Source organism: Ictidomys tridecemlineatus, chromosome 8 (assembly GCF_052094955.1).
Source record: "Ictidomys tridecemlineatus isolate mIctTri1 chromosome 8, mIctTri1.hap1, whole genome shotgun sequence".
Lineage (NCBI taxonomy): Eukaryota > Metazoa > Chordata > Mammalia > Rodentia > Sciuridae > Ictidomys > Ictidomys tridecemlineatus.
Window position 1 is genome coordinate 93,197,096 of NC_135484.1, and position 7,234 is coordinate 93,204,329.

Below are 7,234 nucleotides of genomic sequence, written 5' to 3' on the forward strand. Positions count from 1 at the left end.
AAGCACTTAATTTTAATTTCTGTGGGCTTGAACATCTGTTTCCTGTCATAAGCTGAATTATATTGCTGGTGTTTGCCAAAGATCACTAACTTAAGAATAAAAGAAAAAAGGCCTGTAGGAAATTAAGTATCACTTAACCCTATTTGATTTGGGGGAAGCTCCATGTGTAATATTTTAGATCATTAAGGGCAGTGGTCAGGAGTGTTTTGGTAAAGATGTAAGAAATCACCTTTCCATTTGGTTTACAGTATCTGTTATTCAAATATGTATAAGTAGCATTTTGAAGCTTTAAAAAGTACCAAGATATTTAAAGGGGACCCAGAATATAACTTTAATAACCCTCAGTTAATTAGTAAAGTCTTTTTCTTATGATTGTACACAGCGTACTAGACTGAATGTTTTGTGTTCTCCACAAATTCTAATGCTGAAGTCTTACCCCTGAATGTGCACCTCAGGAGGCAGGGATTTCTGGGTGTGACTAAGTCATGATGGGAGAGCTCTGTGAGTAGGATAGAGAGTTTCTTGCCCTTTTTCTGTCATTTGATGACACAAGGAGATGATGGTCTATGAGCTAGAGGAGAGTTTCTCACCAGATACAGAACATGTTGATAACTTATCTTGAACTTCACAGCTCCTAAAACTGGGAGAAACAAATGTTTCTTGCTTAATCTTTTTGAAACAACATGGTATTGAAGTAGTGATACTTTGTATTATATTAGTACTGCCTTAATGGATGCTATAGGAATTTATATGAATAAACTACTTACAGTCTATGGTATTTTTGTTACGGCAGTCTAAACACATTAATACACTTAGGTACGTTTATCTGCCCCTACCTGCCAGTACATTTAGATAAGTGCATCAATTATGTAATATGAGAATCATATTTCTGGTCATATTGGGGGAAATCATGTTGGGGGAAATGAGCTTATAAAAACCATGTTTGGCAAGAGCGTCAGTTATGGGAGGTATATTTATGATAACTTGTTTAGTTTTATTTTTTTTGGTGATAGGAATCCCACTATGTTTCTACTCTGGCCTGAATTCCTAGGCTCAAGTGATCCTTCTTCTTCAGCCTCTCAAGTGGTTGGAATTACTAGTATGAGTGATTGTGTGTGTCTGAGAACTTTTTAAAGGGCAGATTTGTAATATCTGTGCAATAGAAAGGCATATATATATATATATATATATATATATACATTTATTTTTAAGAATTTTAATATTTATTTTTTTTTTTAGTTTTCGGCGGACACAACATCTTTGTTTATATGTGGTGCTGAGGATCGAACCCGGGCCGTACGCATGCCAGGTGAGCGTGCTACTGCTTGAGCCACATCCCCAGCCCCAGGCATATATTTTTTAACCCTATAAATAAATGCATGGTTAGGAATTTACCACTATTGATTATATTTGAAATAATTTGTCAACACACATATGTATTTCTGTACAATAATCTGTAATAACAAATATTGGGAACTACTTAAGTGTCAACATTGATTAGATGAATAGTAATAATCTGTATAAATTGAACACCGTGAGTTTAATTCAAAAGGATGAGGCCAATCTGAATATGATGATTTAAAAATATCTCTGTGATATGTTAGAAAAACAAAGTTCAAGACAATGTATGTATGATTCTTCCATTTGTATAAGTAAAATAATAACCCAGATGTCCTATGTATACTATATGCCAAGATTTAAGCAATTTTATCAATATAACATCAACACGACTCCCATTCTCCCCATACTCATGGTTATAAGGGAATGTAATGTTTTCAAAGTTATTAAGTGGTTGAATCTATTCACTTGAATTGAGTTTAAGTCTCAGTATGTAATCATTAGGGTTTTGGGGAGCAACTGTTTCAGAAAAGGAATGTCCCTCTAGTTCAATAAATTGCCTCTGCAGAAAGAATATGGATATAACCTATGCAGAGAGTCATATAAAAATGAGCTTCTTTTTTCTTAAAATCTTATTTACATATCTATTGTAGTTTATTTAAAAAAGAACATACATTTGTGCTTTTCCTATTTAAAAGAAATAATTCTTCATTAATTTGCTTTAAATTTAGCTTGTAACAGTTTAAGGTGTTCCAACAGCCACACAGGGCAAGGTGCCGTAAGGATGGGGGAGGCTGGGCTTTCACTCTAGGGCAAAGCAGCGTGTTCTGGGGAACTACATGGGTTCCTTGCCTAAGGCACTAGATGTCTTTTTTTATTCTTCTTGAGATCATGCATTTGATTTAGGGTATCAAATAAGGCACATGGCTTTGCTACAAAGTACTTCATCAGCCCAGCAACACTTACAACACATCTTAAACCCAAAGGGCAATTGTTTCTCGCCTTTTTTTCCTCTTTATGTATAATTCATACAAGATTATTTGTCTGTTTATCATACTACTCTATGATCTTACTGAGAGCATTAAACTCTTCCAACCACTGATTCAGGAATAATCTTTTGCTTTTCAACATAATCAATTCATTTTTTTCCTTTGAAAAATCTCATAAATTTGAAGGCTGAAATATCCTTGTTAGAGAGTGTCCTAATAATTGTGCATAGTAGTGGAATATGAGTATGTAATCCCTCAGATGAATTTGCAACTAAAAGTAAAGAAGATTTTATTTTTTCTAGTACTCATAAGTTAAACTTTTGCAGTAACTAAGAAGGTACTATGGGATGACATAGATTAGTTAGGGTATGGGCTAAACTGTGGCAACAAAGGCCCCCAAGTGGATCGGGTCAGACCGAAGGGCACATCTTTCCTCTTTCAGTCAGTAGCTCAGGGAGGCAGGTGGGCTGCACAGCGTGAAGTGCAGTCAGCCAAGGTCTCATGCTGACAGGTCTGCTCTTTTGTCCCCTAAATGGGTCATCAAAGTTGTTGCAGCCATTTTCAGCCAGAAGAAAAAGGAAAGAGGGGAAGAAAAACAGTTTTTTCTTGAAGGCAAGAGATGCAGGAATCACTCATTCCTCTTCCATGCACAGTCCACTAGTAAGAACTTGGACACACACAGTCAGTTTTACTTTTTGTTTTGTTTTTGCTGTGTTGAGGGTCAAACTCAGAGCCTTACACTTGCTAGGAAAATGTTCTACTTTTGAGCTATCCCAGGCCTGGATAGTTATACTTCTGCAGAAAGCTGAGAAGTAATGTTTTCATCTGGCTGAATATATTCCTAAATGAGATCTTATTACCATGAAAAAAATGGGGAGAAGGGATTTTGATGGCAACTGTCTATCACATCTACCTTTAATTAATTTACAATTTAAAAATTTGTTTTATAATTGCATATGAATTCTAAAGACATAAAACCAATAATGCATAACTCAAAATGATTGTGATATAAATTAATATGAATTTTAGCTGCAAGCATTTATACTATGACTTTGTTGTTGAGTAATTGAAATAGAAACAGTCAGGAGTCAACAGTTCAATCCAAGACATTTACAGGACTTATATGATAATTCACATTATCCCTCTTCATTATCAGAATTCTAGAGCTGAAAATCATATTGTTTTAAACTACATGTACTTTGGACAATAATATCCATCACATTCCACCATCCTTGCTAACCCCTTGCTCTCTCCTTTCCCCTCCAACTCCTCTGCCCTATCTAGAGTTTGTCTATTCCTCTCATGCTCCCCCTCCCTACCCCACTATGAATCCGCCTCCTTATATCAGAGAAAACATTCAGTAATTCTTTTGGGGGGGATTGGCTAACGTCACTTAGCATTATCTTCTCCAATGCCATCCATTTACCTGCAAATGCTATGATTTTATTCTCTTTTATTGCCAAATTTTTTTTGTATCCATTCATCTATTGAATGGCATCTGGGTTGGTTCCACAGTTTAACTATTGTGAATTGTGTTGCTATAAAAATTGATGTGGCTGTGTCCCTGTAGTATGCTGTTTTTAAGTCCTTTGGGTATACACCCAGGAAAGGGATAGCTGGGACAAATGGTGGCTCTATTCCCAGTTTTTCAAGGAATCTCCATACTACTTTCCATATTGGCTGCCCCAATTTGCAGTTCCACCAGCAGTGTATGAGTGTACCATTTCCCCCAAATCCTCACCAACATTTATTGTTGTTTGTCTTCATAATAGCTGCCATTCTGACTGGAGTGAGATGATATCTTAAGAGTGATTTTGATTTGCATTTCTCTAATTGCTAGTAATGATGTACATTTTTTTCGTATATTTGATGATTGATTGTATATCCTCTTCTTAGAAGTATCTTTTCAGTTCCTTGGCCCATTTATTGATTGGATTATTTGGTTTTGTTTTTTTTTTTTGGTGCTTAGCTTTTTGAGTTCTTTATATATACCCTAGAGATTAGTGCTCTATCTGATGTGTAAGGGATAAAGATTTGCTCCCAAGATGTAGGCTCTCTATTCACCACACAGATTGTTTCTTTTGCTGAGAAGAAACTCTTTAGTTTGAATCCATACCATTTATTGATTCTTGATTTTAATTCTTGTGCCACAGGTGTCTTATGAAGGAAGTTGGGGCCTAATCCCACATGATAGAAATTAGGGCCTAATTTTTCTTCTATTAGATGCAGTGTTTTTGGTTATATTTCTAAGTCCTTGATCCATTTTGAGTTGAGTTTTGTGCATGGTGAGAGATAGGAGTTTAATTTCATTTTACTACATATGGATTTCCAGTTTTCCCAGCACCATTTGTTGAAGAGGCTACCTTTTCTCCAATGCATGTTCTTGGCACCTTTGTCTAATATAAGATAACTGTAGTTTTGTGGGTTAGTTTCTGTGTCCTCTATTCTGTACCATTGGTCTACCAGTCAGTTTTGGTGCTAATACCATGCTGTTTTTGTTACTATTTCTTTATAATATAGTTTAAGTTCTGGTATAGTGATGCCACCTGCTTCACTCTTCTTGCTAAGGATTGCTTTAGCTATTCTGGGTCTCTTATTTTTCCAGATGAATTTCATGATTGCTTTTTCTATTTCTTTGAGGAATGTCATTAGGATTTTGATCAGGATTGCATTAAATCTATATAGTACTTTCGGAAGTATGGTCATCTTGATAATATTAATTCTGCCTATCCAAGAGCAAGGGAGATCTTTCCATCTTCTAAAGTTTTGTTTGATTTCTTTCTTTAGAGTTCTGTAGTTTTCATTGTATAGATCTTTCACCTCTTTTGTTAAGTTGATTTCCAAGTATACTATTTTTTTGAGTCTATTGTAAATGGGGTAGTTTTCCTCATTTCCCTCTTAGAGGATATGTCACTGATATGTGGAAATGCCTTTGATTTATGCATGTTGATTTTATATCCTGCTACATTGCTGAATTCATTTACTAGTTCTAGAAGTATTCTGGTGGAGCTTTTTGGGTTTTCTAGGTATAGAATCATATTGTCAGCAAATAGTGATAATTTCAGTTCTTCTTTTCCTATATATATCCTTTTTTAACTTTAAACAAATTTTTATTACACAAAGGTTGTCACATAATTGGATATTTCTTTAGTTTGTACACAATTATTCTCACAGAAAGGCTGCTTCTGAACTTCTCATCTGGTTATGGCAAGCACTAAAATCCTGGTTTTAGCAGAATAGTAGTAAATGCCTTGTGATTTAAGTTGAAAGCAGTGCATTGGTACAAGGCTCTTGCACCTAGTATCAGGAATGTACAAATGTCTTTATTCAAAAATACAAAATAAATTATCTGTAGGCATGGACAATGACAGCAGTAAACCATTATACACTGTCAACTGAAACCAGTAACTGATGGTTATAGTGATTTTATTAAACATCAACCAGCCTTTTCTTCAGTCATTCTCTTCAACTGACTTCTCTGAAGTTATTGGTGAGGACCCTAGCCTTGAGTCACAGTTTACTAATAAATGGCAAAGCACTATTCTGAGAATTAGAACATGCCTCCTCCCATACCACCTCCCATTCTACCCATTGTGCCCATTCCAGGGTCCTTTTCTTCTTTAGGAATTTCTGTGACTATGACTTCTCCTGTAGTTAACAGAGAAGCAACTCCAGCAGCATCTGGTAAGGCAGTTCTTACAACCCTTGTTGGACCAGTGAGTCCTTTTCCTACCATATTCACAAAATCTCCAAGCATAGCATCATAGCCAACTTCTAAGGAACTCTGCAGAATTTTCTAAACTATCAAAGAGCCTTTAACACCTGCATTCTTAGCAATGGTCATTGCTAAGTGGTGTTTTTTTTTTTTAATGATTTCTATACCAATTTTCTGATCCTCATTAGCTGGAATTAGTGAGTCCAAGGCTAGGCAGAGCATAGCCCCCACCCAGAACAATGTCTTCTTCAATGGCAGCTCTTGTAGCATTGAGGACATCTGTAACTTTGTCTTTTTTTTCATTCACTTCGACGTTACTTGTCCCACCAACCTTCAGCACAGCTAGTCCATCTGAAAGTTTTGCCAATCGTTCATTAAGTTTTTCCTTTTCATATTCACTATTTGTGGTTTCTAATTGCTCTGTGATTTCTTGAGTATGATTTTCAAATTGAGATTCATCACTTTTTCCTTTCAAAGGCATGGCATCATCTTTGGTGACAATGACTTCTCCAACTTTTCCTAAATCATGAGGCTGAACATCTTCAATATTTAGGGTCAAATCCTCCTCACCAAACACTGCACCACCAGTAGCAATAGCCATATCTTTAAGTTGGTTCTTTCTATTGTCACCAAAACCTAGAGCTTTAACTGCCACAACCTGAAGATCAACTTTTAGCCTATTCAAAACAAGTGTACTTAGAGATTCTCCATCAACAGTCACACCATCTTTTGTTACTTTGGGACTTCCCCAACTCTGTTCAATAATTACCTTTCTTCCCTTTGTAACAGCTACAGTGTTGGCTAAAAGGTCTACACCTTGAAGCATTAAGGCTTGGGCATCTGCACCAAATTTTACATCTTTGGCATAAGCCCGAATGAGATGAGGAGCCAGTCCCCTAGACACTGGTCTCATCTGGCCAAGGACTGTGGGTAGTCGAAGCATTTCTGTGGGGCATCGGCAGGGAGTGCACGCCACAAGGCAGACCGTCTGGGGCGAGTGAGGGCTATATATCTTTTTAATCTCTTTTGTCTAATTGCTCTGACCAGTATTTCAAGAACTATGTTGAATAGAAGTGGTGAAAGAGGGCATCTCTATCTTATTCCAGTTTTTAGAGGGAATGCCTTCAATTTTTCTCAAACAAACACACATATATATTTAGAAAAATACAGGATGTTAAAATAGTAAAATTTG

General features: G+C 36.2%; 1 pseudogene; it reads right to left on the reverse strand.

Annotated features, from left to right (window-relative positions):
• Nucleotides 1-5,877: 5,877 nt before the first annotated feature.
• On the reverse strand, nt 5,878-6,985 carry LOC101964156 (60 kDa heat shock protein, mitochondrial pseudogene; annotated as a pseudogene).
• Between the last annotated feature and the right edge of the window lie 249 nt (nt 6,986-7,234).